This window comes from Delphinus delphis, chromosome 14 (assembly GCF_949987515.2).
Source record: "Delphinus delphis chromosome 14, mDelDel1.2, whole genome shotgun sequence".
Classification (NCBI taxonomy): domain Eukaryota; kingdom Metazoa; phylum Chordata; class Mammalia; order Artiodactyla; family Delphinidae; genus Delphinus; species Delphinus delphis.
Window position 1 is genome coordinate 20,771,707 of NC_082696.1, and position 18,877 is coordinate 20,790,583.

At 38.2% G+C, this 18,877-nt stretch overlaps 1 protein-coding gene across 3 annotated transcripts in view; it reads left to right on the top strand.

The window, feature by feature from the left end:
- Positions 1 to 18,877, top strand: part of PLAGL1 (PLAG1 like zinc finger 1) — a 66,022-nt gene that overhangs the window by 15,871 nt on the left and 31,274 nt on the right. For all 3 annotated transcript variants that reach the window (XM_060029860.1, XM_060029859.1, XM_060029858.1), the window contains exon 3: positions 4,408 to 4,449. The gene's annotated coding sequence lies outside the window, so the exon portion shown is untranslated. The remainder of the gene's footprint in view (positions 1 to 4,407; positions 4,450 to 18,877) is intronic.

Here is an 18,877-nt window from a genome sequence, read left to right on the forward strand (position 1 = left end):
GAATATAAACAGAAGGACTGGTACTGTGACTCAAAACAGTTAAAAGTTTTAAGACAGTAAACTAACTATAAAAATAATACTCTATCATTCCTTGACAAATTGATCTCAAATGACCTGGAAAACCAGGTTTGAATGTGGACTTCTTAGTCTTGAGATTTCTGCACCTTTAGAACATGGCAGTGTAGGGAGAGCTGGCCCATCTTCTCTTTTCTTCACATCCTTGGCCCAATTCTGCACTATGAAGGGCACACATTTGGTTATGTCCACACCCCTACAAACAGCCACCCCTTGGCCACCTCTTGAGCCTAGTGTGGCACATAGAGTGGCATGATCTGTCCTAAAAAGTAACAGGTTTAGGTGAAAGGATTGTGCAGTCCCTGGTGGCAGGCTTGAAGCTCTTTGAACAAGAATTCCGTGGTTCCAGGATCCTGGAGCATAGTCTAGGAGGGGAGTCTGGGCCTGGGTGGGTATGTCCTCTTAGACACTTGGACTTTTCACTGTGGAGGGAAGGGTTTGCTGTGAACCACTCTTGCCCATGTTTAAGGACAGTGCTGAGCAAGTGTAATATCTGTGTTGCCTAGAAAATGAGAGTAAGATATGAATGAGCACGTAAATCTATACCATTCTCATGCTTACTAATTTAGCTTCCTAGATAGAGCTAGAAAGGGAAAATGCCCTGATCACCAAAGTTGAGTTGAATGTCTTGACAATTATTACTTTTATTATAAAGTCCTCATTATAATATATAAATCAGTTTCTTATGTTTTTGCTCGTAGCAAATTTATATCAATCCTAGGTTTTCTGACCTTATGGAGGTATTGGGACTATGTCATATCTCTCTTAGTGATGCCCTTACCCTGTTACCATGTAATGGGAACAACTAAGAAACTGTGACATCTAACCATCATGAAAGGCAGTCAGCCTGGGGAGCAGAATCTGGGTGATCAGATCAAATGTTAGCTCTACTACTTCATAACTGTCCAATATTAGGAAGGTATTTTTTCTTTCTGAGCCAAAATTTTCTTATTTGTATAAAGGGGATAAACCCACCTATTCTCAGGTTGTCATGATCAATATAATATACACCAAGTGGCCTACGCAGAAAATATTCATAGGTCAAGCAAAGGTTTTTTCTCAATTAAAATAATGAAAAGTAATGAGGTATTTTAAGAAGTAAATCTGAGATTTAGTACAGGGAGGTTGACATAAGGAAGGAAAGAGGTGGGGGTCCGTGGAAGATAAAGTCCTTAGTTTAATATCCTGAAAAGAGTGCTTTGGGGCAGCCCTAGGCTCTTGCTTATCTCCAAGGGAAGGTATGTATCTTTACTATCTCAACCTAATAATTTCTCTTGAGCTTCAGTGTCCTGATTTGTTAAATGAAGATAATAGGAATTGCTTTGATGACCTTGATAAGGATCCTTTGATAGAGTGGTGGAGATAAGAGCCAAGGGAATGGGTTGGAAAGTGAATAGGAGGTCAGGAAATGGGGATTATCTGTTTTCAATTCTTTTCTGTGAAGTTAATCTGAGAAAGTTAGTCTGTGAAACATAGTGGGAACTGGAGGGCAATGCGAGGTCAGTGAAGGTTTTGTTTATTAAAGGTTGGGAAATACCAGAGCATGATTGTGTGTTGGGGAGAAGTACCTCTAGTAGAAAGGGAGAGGATGATAATGGAGAGAAAACTTTGGATGGCGAGGTGGGGTTGACCTTTGGTGCTAGGAAGAGAAATTTGTAGGTTTAGCATTGGGAAGATGAGATGCTCCACCCAGTAGCGCGCTCTCGCGAGCGCTCTCTCTCTCTCTCTCTCTCTGCCCCCTTCCCTCCCCCTCCCTTTCTCTCTCAGTGAAGCATGAAGTAGGGATGTTAGCAAAGAGATGTATGTACAACTGTGGGGAGTGGGAGGTCATTTGGAAGATAGTAGAGAAAATGGGAAATTAATAAGAGTGAGGGAATATTCTGGAGTTGTGCAGGCTCTGGAACCCAGCTGAGTCTGAGTTGACAGGGTTAGAGTGAAGTCACTCTCCCCAGCTGTGAGACCCCATCTCTGAACCCTTTGTCGTCATTTCTCCTGCAGTAGCCTTTCCATTCTATTGTTTTTGAGCATTTTTGATATTACCTGAGTCACTCTTCAGTTACACTGAGCTGCCTGCTGGGGCTGTCCAAGTTAAGGTCAAGGTACCCGTTATTATTTGGTTAGCTCTCTGATTACAGAATTGTATAGGTTTTGAGTAGTCTACCCAGCTTTTCCCCCAGCTTGTGCTATTATTGGTGTGAGATTTTGTAGAGAGTGAGGTGGTTCAGAAATGACTAAATTGTCTTTATCTCTATATAAGGTCATTACAATGGACTGAATGTTTATGTCCACACAAAATTTACATGTTGAAATACTAATGCCAGATGTGATGATATTTGAAGGTGGGGCTTCAGGAGGTAATTAGATCATGAGGGTGGAGCCTTCATGAATGAGATTAGTGCCCTTATGAGAAGAGGCCAGAGAACTAGCCAGCTGTTTTTCCTGACACGTGAGAGTACAATGAGAAGTCAGCAGTCTTCAACATTGAAGAGGGTTCTTACCTGAACCCAAGCATACTGGCATTCTTCTCAAACTCACTTGGAACATTCATCAAGGTAGACCACATAAAACTCACTTGGAACATTCATCAAGGTAGACCACATAAAACACATCTTAACAAAGTTAAAAGGGTAGAAATCATATGATATCTGCTCTCAGACCACAATGGAATTAGAGTCAATAATAGAAGGACAACTGGAAAATTCTCAAAATACATGGAGATTAAACAGCATACTTACAAATAATACATAGGTCAGAAAAAATCTTGGGAAATTTAAAAATATTTTGAACTAAATAAAAATGAAAACACAACTTATCAAAATATGTTGGATGCAGAGAAAGCAGTGCTTAGAAGGAAATGTATAGCATTGAATGCATATGCTAGGAAGGAAGAATCAATCTGTTTTCATCTTAGGAAACTAGATAAAGAAAAGCAAACTAAATCTAAGGTATGGAGAAGAAAAGAAGTAATAAGAATTAGACCAGAAATCAATGAAATTGAGAATAGGAAATCAATAGAGAAAAGCAAGGACACAAAAATTGGTTTTATTGAAGAGAGCAGTAAAATTGATAAGCCTCTAATGAGGCTAACTAAGAAGAGAAGAGGGAGGATACAAATTACTCATATCAGAAATGAAGGGACATCACTTCAGACCCCTTGGACATTAAAAGGATAATAAAGGAATACAATGAACTAAGTGCCCACAAATTTGATAACCTGGATGAAATGGATCAACTCTTTAAAAGACAATCTGCTAAAACACAGAAGAAGAAATAGACAATTGAAGAGGATTTCTCAATTAAAGAATTCAGGTAAATAATTACCTTCCAAAATAGAAAGCACCAGGCCCAGATGGTTTTACTGGTGAATTCTGCCAAACATTTAAGGAAGAAATTATGCCGGTTCTCTATAATCACTTTCAAAGGATAGAAGCAGAGGAAATACGTTTTAACTCATTCAATGAGGCTAGCCTTACCTCAGTAGCAAAACCAATAAGCAATTACAGCAGCATTGTAGGATACAAGTTCATTATACAAAAGTCGGTTGCTTTCCTATATATGCTTTCCTTATTTCCAATGAACAAGTGGAATTTGAAATTAAGAACACCTTCCTGGGACTTCCCTGGTGGTCCAGTGCATAAGACTCTTGTCTCTCAGTGCAGGGGGCCTGGGTTCGATCCCTGGTCGGGGAACTAGATCCTGCATGCATGCTGCAACTAAGAAGTCCGCGTACTGCAACTAAAGATCCTGCATGCTGCAACTAAGACCCCGCGCAGCCAAAATAAGTTAAAAAAAAAAACCAGCAACGAGAAAACCACCTTCCCATCATTTTTACTGTGAACCTAAAACTGCTCTAAAGAATAAAATATTTTAAAATAAATATTAAAAATATGAAATCTATGAGTTCGGTCACTACTTTAGCTTACCTTTTACCTTTTGATTTTTGAAGTGAGTAGTCTATGTTAAGGTAACGAGGAACAAACATCTTTTCAGAGAATTTGTTCCTTAAACTGAAACTTACTCTTTAATGCAGAAAAATAGAATTCCTTATTCATGATTTGACATTCAACTACACAGTAGACTCTTAACACACAGTGAGTAAGATACTTATTGTTCACAAATGGATGTTATTTTAGTGTTAAAAATAGATATACAAGGGGTTAGGGACAGAAGGAGGTTGTGGGGAAGGAGGTGGGTGTACTTATGAAAGGATGACATGAGGAATCTCTCTTAAAACTTCATGTGAATCTGCAATTATCTCAATGAAGTTACAATTAAAAATGCACACACAACTACTATATAAAACTAATATATAGTTTTTATTTTTGTTTTTAGGTTTTTCCCGCCTGATTGACAACATAGTCATCATTGGCTTTTGTAAGTTGATATTTTAATTTCTTTATCCTTCACCTCCAACCTTGTATATTTTCTAATTACATGAGAATATTTTTCTAGGGAATCTGAACAAGAATTAGAGCAAAACCTTTTTTTTTATTTGGTTCTTATATTATTTTAAAGATAGTCTCACTTTTTCTCATACCATTAGGTGATAGTTATTTTGAGAAGGTTTGAATTACACATCTTGGGCTGGGGCCATCTGTTTCTTTGGAGTGACTTCCCATCAGGGTTATGATTAGCAGGAGCAAAGTGCCATCTGTGGAGCTGAGGTGGCACATCCATCCATCCCGTTGGACATCACAGTCTTCACCTAGAACATCCTTGTGGCAGATGGTAAGAGGGACACAACATCCTGGGAGAAAGCCACTAATGGGAATGGTTTGCCTAATGAGGTATAACAAATTCTGTTTCGTTTATCTGTGAAAATCTGGCAATGAGATGAAATGAAGGGAGAATTGCAGATTGGGAGAATTTAGCTTTATTCTCATTTTATCATTTGGAGTAGCTATATGTCTGTTCAGTAACTTTTTCTTGTAGCATATTGAAGAAAAATTTAGATCTCCTGTTTCATGGTAGTTTTTTTTAATTCCGTGAAATCTAAACATTTGAAATAGATTTGAACAAACATTTTTAACCTGGGAAATGAATTATCCTCTCTATCACTGAAAACATTTACAGTATTAAGTGGCTAATCCTCTCCACTCCAACCAAACTTTCTTCTTCTTTAGTCTTCCTCATCTCAGTAAATGGCAACTACATTCCTCCAGTTGCTCAGATAGTCTCTGTGGCACCATCATCCTCTCTTCTTTCTGTCATCCCCTATACACCCAGCTGTCAGGAAATACTGTCAGCTCTGCCTTAAATATATCTAGGAGATGACTGCTTTTCACCATGTATTCCACTACCATACTGGTCAAAGCCTTCATCTTTTTATTAAAATAGCCTCCTAACTTGTTTCCCTGCTTTTACACTTTCTCCACTATAACCCATTCTCCAAATGGCAGCCAGATAAATTATTTAAAACTCTTAAGTCTGATCATGTTACTTTTCTGCTCCAGTGACTCCGGTGCCTCTCTTCACAGAGGCTTATCAACTTCTACATGATATGGGCCCCCATTACCTCTGATCTAACCTAACCTTTTACTGCTCCCCCTCACTCACTGCTTTAGCCATACCAATATTCTTGTTCCTACATTGGGGTTTTGCAATTACTGTTCCCACAAATAGCCACATGACTCACTTCCTTACCTCCTTTAAATCTTTGCAAAATTGTCATCTCCGTATCCAGGCCTTCCCTGACTACCTTATTTCAAATTACCACTGTTTCTCCCTGCCTTACACTCCCAGCACTTCCTATCACTGCAGTACTTTATTTATTTATTATTATTTTTAAAATAAATTTATTTGTTTTTATTTATTTTTTGGCTGCGTTGGGTCTTCGTTGCTGCATGCAGGCTTTCTGTAGTTGCGGCGAGCAGGGGCTACTCTTCGTTGTGGTGCGCGGGCTTCTCCTTGCAGTGGCTTCTCATTGCAGAGCACAGGCTCTAGGCATGCAGGCTTCAGTAGTGGCACGTGGGTTCAGTAGTTGTGGCTCGCGGGCTCTAGAGCGCAGGGTCAGTAGTTGTGGCGCACGGGCTTAGTTGCTCTGCAGCATGTGGGATCTTCTCGGACCAGGGCTCGAACCCGTGTCCCCTGCATTGGCAGGCGGATTCTTAACCACTGCACCACCAGGGAAGTCCCAGTATTTTATTTTTTTAACCACCTTCTGTTATATATTTTACTTATCTGTCTCCCTTTCACTTGAGGATGAACTCTACGAGAGTAATAATTTTTGTGTGTTTTGTTTACAAAGATGGGAAAGTGGGATAGGGAAAATGGATTGTATAGCGGTTACTGACTTTGCCTAATACAACCTTCTCTTGTTGCCTCGTGACCACAGAGATAGGTAAGTGAAAAAAGCAACTAAAATCTCAATCATCTATGTATTTCTAGGATTACTGGGAGAAAAACTAGGTTTGAAATTTCTTCTAAGAATATACTTCATTTTCTTTTCAGTGCTTGTTTGATTAGAAGTTCTTTGGTAAAAGTGAGTAGATACTGATATTTTTAGTAAATGATTCCTAATGCCATTTTGTTACTGAAGATTTAGAGTGTTCTATCAGAATTTAGTTCCAGAAGTGTGCTTTTTAAGAGCTATAAATTAAGAGCAGACAGAATGGTGGATAGCACAAGTTTTAGAACCAAGTGTAGCCTGGCTTGAATTCTGGCTGTGATTCCAATAAGTACACTATAAGCAAGTTAATGAGGCTTTCTTAGCCACAGTTTGTCTTTTATAAAATTGAAATAATAATAGTTGTGAGGCTTATGAGGATTAATTGAGGTGATAGACTTGGCCATTAGCAACATTCAGTAACTATTAATCCTTTAATCTGATATTGCTCAGTTTTATAAGCTTGAGATACTAGTAATAAATTATTTTACAGTGTACTTTGTAGAGAAGACAGTCTTTTGTAATTTATGTCATTACATATAGTAAATTTTGAAAAAATTATGTATATTTTATGGAAGAGAAAATGACTAGGAGACATGAGCTGCTCTGTAATGTGACCCCAGAAAATTTTTTGCATTTTTTGTGATCTCTACACTTTAGCAATGTGGAGAGGATGAAATGAGATAGTGTAGATTTGTCAGTACTTATTTTAAAATATAAAACATTAATGCAAATGTAAGGAATTGGAATATCATACTGAGGGGACTTCTACCATGACTTCCAGTCATGATGTAGTAACAGGAACTGGATTTATTATCCTGCCTTAGCAAAACAAACAAACAAACAAAACCCCATAAAATGTATGAAACAAAGGTTTTCAAACATTGGGTGACAAGTGGCATAAGACAGTTAACCTTGAGATAAAGGAAACAAATGATGTGCCCAAGGCCACAGTGTAAGGGGGAACCCAGACACAGCTTAGTAGTCACCCTGAATTGAGGTGATTAAGCTGGCAATTCAGGGAGGTTGAAGCAGCTAGAATTTGCAGGACAGAGGACCAGAGAGAAGAGAGCTCTGGAGATCTTCAGAGGGTTCCCTTGGAGTCTTCAGCTGAGTGCTGATTAGTGCGTGCTTACGAGAGAACTACCCAAGGCTTGGAGAAAACCCACTGGGAAGGGAAAGTTAGCTCATGTAGGGCTGGGAAGTGTGCATCCCCACCATTCAGAGTAGAAAAACTTTGTAATACAAGTGGCATTAGATGGAGTGCTCAGAAGGGTATTGCCTCAGTGGTGAGGCAAAATTAGCCCTAGACTAAAGGCTGCCCTGATCCTACCTAAAAAATCTTAAAAGTGGGAATTCCCTTGTGGTCCAGTGACTAGGACACAGATTTTCATTGCTGTGGACCTGGGCTCGATCCCTGATTGGGGAACTGAGATCCCACAAGCTGCACTGTGCGGCCAAAAAAAACAAAACAAAACAAATCTTAAAAGTAAGCCATTAAAGAGGAATCACAACACTTTTTTAGTAAAGGGCCAGATGGAAAATACTTTAGGCTTTACAGGCAATATGACCTCTGCTGCAACTACTTAGCTCTGCCATTGTAATGTTAAAGCAGTCATAGACAATATGTAAATGAATGGGGGTGGCTGTATTCTAATAAAACTTTATTTACATAAATAGACTCTGGGCCAAATTTGGCTTGTGCACCATAATTTGCAGACTTCTGGTTTACAGGGTCGCACTGTGGGACTTCCTTGGCAGTCCAATGGTTAAGACGCCACGGTTCCATTGCAGGGTGCACGGGTTAGACCCCACATGCCGCATGGCGCGGACAAAAAATTAAAATAGAAAAGAAAAGGGTCAAATTGTTTCTAGTCGCTTAACTCCAACTCAGAACAAAGCTCAAGAATATATAAAGAAACACAAAATATCCAGCACCTAACAAGGTAAAGTACACAATGTCTAGCATTCAATCAAAATTTACCAGATATGCAAAGAAACAGGAAAATTCAGTAGTAAGAGAAAATTCAATCAATAAAAATAGACTCAGAAATGAAACAGATTTAATAAAGATATTAATAAAGTTAATAAACATTTTATTTGAGTAATTTAATAAGATTTTAATATATTCAGTAAATGAATATATTAAAAACATTAGTATAACTAAGTTTTGTATGTTCAATAGAGGAAGCATAAATTTGTTAAGAAAAGACATGAAAGCTATAAAACGACCCAAATTGATCTTCTAGAGACAACATAAACATCTGAGATGAAAAATACACTGGATAGGATTAATAGCGGACTAGACACTGCAGAAAGAAAGATTGCATGAACTTGAAGACACAGCAATAGAAATTACACAAAATAAAACACACAAAAATCCTGGGGAAAAAAGCCCATCAGTGAGCTGTGGGATAACTTTAAACAGCCAAAAATATTGTGTAATTAGAGTCTCCAAAGGAGGGAGGGAACAGAAAAAAAATTTTTTTAAATAATGGCTGAAAATTTGCTAGATTTAATGAAAACCATAAGCCCACAAATCTCAGAAGCTCAATGAAAAGCTAGCAATTACCAAAAAAAAAAAAAAAGAAAAAAAATGAAGAAAATTACATCAAGGCACAACATTAATCAGATAATTTAAAACCAGTAATAACGAGAAAGATTTTAAAGTAGAGAACGAAGAAACTATAAATTTAGAGGAACAAAGAACGACAGCAGACTTTTCATCAAAAGCAAAGCAAGCCAGAAGACAGTGGAGCAATGTCTTTAAAGTAATGGAAGAAAAAACTGTTAACCTAGAAATCTATAGCTAATGAAAATATTTTTCAAAAAAGGTAGTGAAATAAAGACATTTTCAGACATTCAAAACCTTAAAGAGTTAGTCACCGTTAGACCCACACTACAAGAAATGCTAAGTCCTCAGGAAGAAAGAAAATAATACCAAGTGGAAATAAAGAGCACCAGAAATGGTAAACACCTGGGTAAATGTATAAGGTTTTGCTTTTTTAAATTTAAAGCTTTTTAAAAAGGTAATCATTTAAACAAAATAGTAATAGTGGAGTTGGGGTTTATAACATATAAAAGGTGTGACAATAATTGCACAAAGATCAGGAGGGGAAAAATTGAAATATAATATTAAAGTTTTTTTTACTATATGTGAAGAAGTACAATATCCCTTAAAGGGATATTGTAATAAGTTAAGGATATAGCCATAAACCCTAAATCAACACTAAAGCATAAAAAATAGTCATAAGACAAAGGAGATAAATCAGAAAAAGAAATAGTTCAAAAGAAGGCAGGGAAAAAGGGAAAAGGGAATGGAGAACAGATGGGACAAATACAAAAAAAAAAGCAAGGTGCTACATTTCAACCTAACCATATCAATAATCACATTAAGTATAAATGGTCTAAATACTCTCATTAAAAGGCAAAGAATATCAGATTAGGTTCAAAAAGAAAAAAACAAACAAGGATTAACTCTATGCTGCCTGCAGAAAAAGTGCACAACATATATAGAGAGATAAAAAGATTACAAGCTAAAGGATGGAAAATAATATACACTTAAGCACTAATTTTTTAAAAAGCCTGTGGACTGCCATGGTGACTCAGTGGTTAAGAATCTACCTGCCAGTGCAGGGGACACAGGTTCGATCCCTGGTCTGGGAAAATCCCACATGCCGTGGAGCAACTAATCCTGTGCGCCACTACTACTGAGCCTGAGCTCTAGAGCCTGTGTGCTGCAACTACTGAAGCCTGCACACCTAGAGCTCGTGCTCCACAACAAGAGAAGCCACTGCAAAGAGAAGCCCATGTACTGCAATGAAGAGTAGCTCCCACTCGCTGCAACTAGAGAAAGCCTGGGCACAGCAACGAAGACCCAACACAGCCAAAAAAAAAAAAAAAAAGCCTGGAGTGGGGACTTCCTTGGTGGTCCAGTGGTAAAGAACCTGCCATGCAATGCAGGGGATGTGGGTTCAATCCCTGTTCGGGGAACTAAGATCCCACATGCCAGGGGCAACTAAGCCCATGCACCACAACTACTGAGCTCGCGTGCCTCAGTGAGAGAGTCCATGTGCTGTGGACCCTGCATGTCACAACTACAGAGCCCACGTGCCCTGGAAGCCCGCGTGCCACAGCGAAAGATCCCTTATGCCTCAACAAAGATCCTGCATGCCACAACTAAGACCCGATGCAGCCAAAAAAAAATAGAAGAAAATAAATAAGTTTTTTTAAAAAAAAGCCTGGAGTGGCTATATTAATATCAGATGAAGTAGAAATTAGAGCAAAGAATATTGCCAGGGAGAAAGAGGGTTCTTTCATGATAAAGTGGTAAATTCATCAAAAAAAATCCTCTTAAATGTTTATGCACCTAATGGCAGGGTTTCAGTATATACAAGGAGAAATAGACACATCCACAAATGTAGTCAGATTTCAGTACCCTCTCTGAACAGATACATCAAGTAGATAACAAACCAATAAAGATATAGAAGGCTAAAACACCACTATCAACCAGCTTGACCTAATTGACAGTTATAGAACACTCTACCCAACAAAAGCAGAATACACATTCTTTTCAAGCATGCCTAGAACTTTATCAAGATAGATCATATTCTGGGTAAAAAAAACAAGACAATTAATTTAAAAGGGTTTAAATCATACAAAGATTAAATCAGAACAGAAAGGTATCTGGAAAAGTATCTTATAACCGAACAACACACTTCTAAATAACCCAGGGGCACATTCTAGGCCATACAGAACATGTTACATTTCAAAGAATGCCAGTCATACGAAATACATTCTCAGACAACAGTGGAAATGAAGTTAATAACAAAAAGTTAGTGTAAAAATTCTCAAATATTTGGAAATTAACACAGTTCTAAATAATGCCTGCTGCATCAAAGAAGTCTCATGAAATATTTAAAAATACTTTAAAATACAGTGAAAATATAGTCTATAAAAATGTGTGGGATGCAGCTGAAATAGTGCTTGGAAGGAAATTTATAGCATTAAATGTTTATATTAGAAAAAAACCTAAAATCAATAACTGAAGTTTCCACCTTATGAAACTAGAGAAGAGCAAATTAAACTTAAAGCAAGCAGAAGAAAGTAAATAATGAAAATTAGAGAAGTCAACAAAATTGAAAATAAGAAAATGATAAAGAAAAACCAACAAAACGGAAAGCTGGTTTCTTTGAACAAGATTAATAAAATGATAAACATATAGCGAGGCTAACCAAGGATAAAAGAGAGAAGACATAAATTACCAGTATCAGGAAGGAAAGAGGAGCCACGACTACTGACCTCATGGATTTTACAGGGCTAATGAGAGAATACTACAATCTCTGCCCACAAATTTGAGAACTTAGATGAAATGGACCAAATCCTAGAAAGATACAAACTACCAAAACTCCCTCAGGGAGAAATAGATTACCTGAACAGCTCTATATCTATTAAAGACATCAAATTAATAGTATATATTAAAAACAAACAAACAATACCACCACCACCACCACCACCAAAAACCTTCCAAAAAAGAAACCCAGGCCCAAATGGTCACACTGGTGAATTTTACCAAATAACCCATGTGACATAAATGAAAAGGGTAATTGGGAAGTATTTTCAACTGAATGGAAATGAAACATATTTCCAAATAATTAGGATGCAACTATAGCGGTACTTAGAGGGAAATTTATAGCACTAATAATCTGTATTAGGAAAGAACAGTCTCAAATTAATGGCTCAAGGTAAGGGATTGTTAAAATTGCCTTCAAATATCTGAATGTCTTTTGTTAAAAAATATGTTTGTTTCATATTGTTGGAGAAGACAATTAGAGGTGGTTATAAAAAGGCAATTCTTAGCCCTTCATGAGAAAGAAATAACCATCAAACTTCCACAGCTATGGACTGAGTTTCTTTAGTGAGACATGCTTCCTTAGACATTCTTAAGGGTTCTTCCCAACTATTAATTTCTGAGATAAATGGTAGTGAAGGAAAAAAAAATTTCTCAGTGTTAATAGGCTATAGATAAACAAGCACATTTAAACTGATGTGTTATATATAGTAGGTAATGCAATGTAAGAATGAGCAGTAATTTTTAAAAATCACAGAAATATAGAATTAGAAGGAGCCTTAAGTGGTGTTGAGTCAAACAACAGTGGCCTCAATTCCCTGCTTTTTTAAATATCAAAGCACTGGATAAAAAAAATTTTTAAAGGGGGAACCATTGATGTTTGCAGATCAGCAAAAGCAGTGAAGGACAACTAAATCACTGAATGACGTATTCAGAATTCAGAGAAAATTCCATGAAGCTCAAGAACAACCAAGAATATTCTAGACGTGCTTGTGTACTAGGTAAAAGTTGGATAAATGCCATCTACTTTCCAAAGCCTTTTCTGGCTCTCCAAGACTTACTGGCCTGTCTCTGTCTTCCCATAGTATTTTGTACGCTCTGCACTGTAGCATCTGCATACCATCATCTATCAATAAGGGGTCATGAAAAATGAGACAAGGAGTTAAAAAGTAAGGTTTGCCTTTTATCACTGGCAGTCTTTTCTTGTGCTAGAAAGTTAATCCATGTTCTCCTAGTGAGTAGCATGAGGGTCAAATGAAGTAAGACATGTATTCTTTGAAAACTTTAACGCACTAGCTACATAAAACAAGTATTCCTATTAGGTATTTTTCTCTTCATGTGGCAATAGTCTGTGAATTTCTGCCTAACACCAATACATTTCTACTTAAAATGGTTAAACGGCAAGAAGTAGAACTGATTGTACAGAAAAACAACATTGCTGCTTTATAGCAACCATGAACTTGCCTCAGTTTTTTTTTTTAAGACCAATTAGTGTTTCTATTTTGTATAGTAGCTTATCTTTTATGACAGTTTGATCTTGGTTTATTACTTGGCCCCATAAAATCCTAGACTTGAGTGCTAAATTTTTAGTGCTAGAGGGAACCATGTAATCTAGAGGCTGAAAGTTAAATTTTGTGTCTTTTTATTGAAAAGGAAGCATTTTCCCCCTTTTAACAAGTTTTATATTGGTTTGATTTTCAACATCAATGATAATACCTACCATTGTTGAGCATCTCTTATATGCTAACACTGCTCTAGGTGCTTTACACAGGTTATCTGATTCTATCCTTTGCAAGCCCTATGAAAGAAGGTATTATTCCTCTTTTACAGATGAGGAAACCGAGGTTCTGGAAATACTGTTAAATTGCTTAATTTACAAAACTACTAAAAGGTGACACTAAAATTTGAATGTGAACCTGACACCAGAGTCCATACTCTTAAACACTGCCTCCTTGAATGAGCGGTACAATGCATTGGCTTAGAAATAGATTCTTATTACTTATTTAATACAGTTACGGAGAACGTCAGTGAATAATTGCACGCAGAGGTGGTAGCTAGGGGCAAAGGAAACAGCATGGGATTTAGAAACAATATTTAAAGTTGTGACTCATATACTTATTTGTTCTGTGACTTTGGCAAATCAATTTATTACCTCTCTTGAGGCTTTTTTCCTCATTCAAAAATAGAAATTCATAAAACCACCTATCTCAGATGGTTATGGTGAAGATCAAATTGATGTTTCTAAGTGCTTTGTAAATGCTTTTGAAAAGTATGTAAGTGAATTGATGAGTATATGTCGTCATTAGCCATAGCCTTTCTTCGAGTAGTAAATTCTCTGACTGCTTTTAAAAAATGATTTGATTTATAGAAACGTAGCGAGTTTCCAAAGCAGCTCTATTGAATTAGAGTGATCTATTATAGAAGGAGGTTATACTCCTAAGACCAGCTTTCTTCGATGAAGTACATCGTTTTTGAGGAACGATTATTTCACAATCCTTCGTAAAGGAATTCTTCACGGATGTTTCTGTCTCCATTTTGGAAGAGTAGGGAGACACAGAGGCCAAAGTGAATCAGTGCCAGAGTCAGCTTTGAGGTTCCTAATATAACTGTCACACTGAGCCTACCAAGAATTCCACTACCTTTCCTGTGCAGTTGGGAGTTCTGTATTTTCTAAGTTCATTTCTGTCCCAGTTTGAGAAAAGTGAAAGTCTTTACCTTGAGGACTGTTCAGTACCCTATACAAAATGGCATCTTTGGCAGTCAAATGAATAATCAATGAATGGACCCCCCAGGTCAGTCCCGAAGCTCCTAAGATGGGCACGTGGGAAGGCCGTGTTGTGTGTCATGGAGTGAGTTCTCCATACCTTTCATTCCAGTATTGTTTATTTTCTTTTTGGTTTAGGAATTTTGAAACTTAACCCATCTATTCCCATGTTTACTCAGGATTAGCAGCAGAAATGGAGTGGAACGCATTTTGTTACGGGCTCTCGTGAGCGTGGTGTCAAAGTAGCAGTTCGGAATTCAGTGGAGACTTTGGAAATCTTTAAATTCTGTGTGTTCAGTGTAGGTAACGAATCAGGATAATCCACTGTCTTCCCTAGTCCCTCTGGTTCTGCCCTCCCCCCTCGCTAACCCTCTTCACACACACACACACACACACACACACACACACACACACACACACACACACACACACACACACACACACACACACACACACACACACACACACACCCCATTCACCCACAGACTGTCATTTAAGAGCTTGGATTACCAGTTTCGGTGATTACCTAGCTCACATCAAAAAGCTAACTGTTCTATCTCTGTTCGTGTTTGTGTTTTGCAAACAGAATTTATGCAAACGGAGTCCCTCTTTAGGTCGCGTGGCCTTCTCTGGAGATGAGGCCTGAGGGAAGCCCCAGGAGTTACAGCTCTCAGTTCATCATACGGTAGTAGTTTACTGGGTGTGAACCAAGAAGGGCAGTGCGTGTAGCAGACCTCCTATCATCAGCAGAACCATTAAGTTGAGAATAGAGTGTCCCAGTGGTGTAGGTATGGTGACACGAAAGAAATTGCAGATTAAGTGAGACCATCGCTTGTGGGATTGCAGGCTGGAGAAAGAAAGGGAGAGTGAGCGGGCCTAGTTTATTTATGGAATGTCGGGGGGCCGTCGTGGCTCAGCAGGCCCTAGAAGCGGAGGACTTCCCTCAGCGCTTGTTTTCTCCCTCTGACCTTGGATGAACTAGCGAGCAGTATATTATGCCGGGTGATTGTGCTGGTCTGTCATGGTTAGCATTCTGGACTGTCACTGGAATGTAGGAAACGGATGAATTTGAATTGAACCATGAGGTGGTCTGCCGGCCCTCTCCTTGTCTCGAGGAAACCTGTCGCTGTTTGTCTGGGCCTGGCCTAATGAAAGCAGTGGAGGGAAAGAGAGGTGGGCCTTTGATCTCTTTGTTGCAGCTGCTCCCTGGGAACTCACTGAAATCAATGCCCTGTTTTCCTGAAGGAATGAATGGCTCTGCCTAACTAGCTTTGTGAAGCCGTGGGGGAATTCACTGCCTCTGTTTATTGACAGCTGAAAAGGAGCACATGGGGTGGAATGGACCTTCTTGTGAAAACCAGGCACAGGGAAAATGAGACCTCAGTTTAACACAGAGGAATTTGGAAATTCACCCCAAAGGAGACGTGGTTTCTCATGCTTACATTAGAATTACTCAAGTTTGGGGCTAGTGTGTAATGGACAATGGAGGTTCTGTCACAACTGTGTTATAAGTACGAATATGATATGCATAATAAATGATGTTAAGTAGAAGTTGATTCAATACCCTCCTTATTTTTTTTAAACACAGAAGTAGAGAAAGACAAATATTAACCATGATATAATCAGGTGATTCTTTTATTTTTGCTTTAAGAAGAAGAGAAAAAAATTGATACTTATTTTAGGCATTGTTAATATGATATCACTACGTCTCTAGAATGTGTCTTTCATTCATTTATGTTTCAAAACATCTCTGAACTTTGTATCTGTTTCATTCACGTAGGTGTTTGTGCTGTTCTGGATTGTGTGTGTTGGGTGGAAATACTACAAATCACGTTTAGTTTTGAAATGTTTATTCTTGGGATATTATAACTGGAAGTCAGTGTCAAACATAAATGAAACTGGCTTGTAGACCAATTTAGCACTTGCGATGAGAACGGTTCACAAATCCTAAAATTACTGTCTTACTTTTGACAACACAGTAAAGAAAAAGTCGAGTTTATCACAAGGAAACATCACCATACCTTCTTTTATCTCTCCCCTCACTTGCTTGAGCAGAAAGAATTTATTGCTTTTTCCTTTGGCCCTCAGCCCTTTGTGCACACCTCTATTATAACACTTAACACATTGCCCTGTAGCTCTTTGTTTAGGTATATTCTTTTAGCTGGAAGTAAAGCAGCTGTGTCGTATTCATTTTTATATCTCCAAACCCAGCAAAGCTCTTGGCTCAGTGAATGTGTGCTGAATGAATGGGGATTGATAGCTCCCTGTACATTACTTTGAATGTAATTACTTATCCAGGCTTCAACTGCAAATACTACATTTAGGGAAACCTGATTGATCTATTGTTACCTGATTGGTGCCATAGCTTTTTAAAATCTCTCCTTTATGGAGGATTATTAAACAGTTTTTCAATGTGGCAATGGGCAGTCGTCAGCCTCTGAACAGGAGGCATAGAAAGTGTATGGCATTGTCCTTTTCAAATCCAAGCTCTCTTCTTTAATATTCGTTTAAAAAAATAAGTCTCAGCACAGTGTTTAGGTATTTTCAGTAAGAAGATGAAAAAACTTTTAATTTAGAGTTTTGTAGACTTTCACCTGACCAGCTTTAGTGATTGAGATGGATAGACTTCCATTTTCAAGTTTTAATTCTATGATGTAATGTGAAATAATGCAAAACAAAACCTTTGACAGTTTCTTTAACCAGCTTCACCACCACTGTATGTTATGAACCTCTTGTCAAAGGAAGCAAGCACCTTTACTTCTAAGTGAAAAGTGTGTAGGGGAAATGTTGATTCTAGAGTACTAACTCCTGTGATTTCACAGGACCCTGGGACAAGCCCAATTTCTGAGTTATTCTCACGTTAAACCCGATTTCTTTTTAAACCAGAGCTTTAAGTGGGAAATAGTTGTCAACATTCTTTGGGAAAAATAACATCTTAAAATCATAATGGAAAACTTTAGAAAAGGTGAGGGCAGGGGAGAGGTAAGTAAGCACCCAGGTACAGAAACTGGCTAATGTTTTATTCTCCATGTTATTTTTGTTTTTACCACAAAGATTACGTTAAAAGCAATCTGTTTGGTTTTCTGTCTTGATTAAAAGTAGGGATGAAGTTTAAAATACAGGTTTCCGAATTTACGAGTCGTGGTAGCCAGTCTTGTAGAGGGATAGGTGCTTGTATGGGTCATACAAATGGGGTCGATTCGGCAGGTTGTGACTCTGCTGAGATTTTAGATTTCTTACAAAACAGGAAAATTACCATGGCCTTGATCATTGATAGACTCTCGCCCCTGTAAGTATTAACTTGTAGATAAGAAAGCTGTAAGCCTCTTACTTAGGTTTTATAACTCGGCTGCTCAATCCTCCCAGTTTCTGGAAGTAATTTTGTGTGACATCATACCAAAGTCGGGAGGGGTAGAGGGTGGAAGGAGAAGTAGGAAATCAAACGACACTTTTCCGTTTGATGTTTCAGCTTAAAAGCGGTGAGGCATATCTTGTCTACATTGATAGAACTACATACAGGCCCCAGGGAGTGACTGTAGTTAAAAGTTGTGTTCTTGCTGTGTTTATAGAACCAGATAACGTCAACTACATGATCCTCCATAAAAGAGTCCTTTTCTCGGGCCTGAAGACTGTTGTCGTATACAAGAAGAATTTCAAGTAATTTAAGAGTCAGACCCTCAAAATACGTTTGGGGATCAACATATATTAGATCTTTGTATTTATGTGTGTGTTTATCTCCATAGACAAACTTCCTAGCAGAAAGATACTTCCCTCTTAGACAGCTTCCCATCCATCCAAATGAAGCGGCCCTAATACAGGCTGATCTAGTCATTGAAAGGGAAACATCCTCCTTATGGGTTAGGTTGAATTACGAGAAAGACGGGTATGCTTACCGTCAACAAGTTCTGCCCTTCAGGCCTCTCCTCTGAGTAATAAGCTTGTCTTTGAAAAAATAAATTGCAGTTAAGCAAAGGTTCCTTTTGGTTTTGGGTTTGTTTGTTTGTTTGGTTTGGTTTTTGTTTGCCTGTTTGTTTGGTTTGGGCCTTTTAATGGTCTTTCCTTGCTCTTTGTCATCTTTTTCCCTCTCTTCCCCAGTGCACCCTCAGCCCTGCTTGGGTGCCTGCTTCCTTTTCCTAAAGGATAACGTTCTTAGTTGACCCTTTTACAAAAGGTTCTGATTATCATCTGATTTCTTCCTGAGGCTCTGAGAAATTTTCACGTGAATTGGGGTCTCTGGAAAAGAATTGCAAATACAGGAGTACACCTTGCTTCCCAGGTGCCGTGTTCAGCACTTCACTCACGT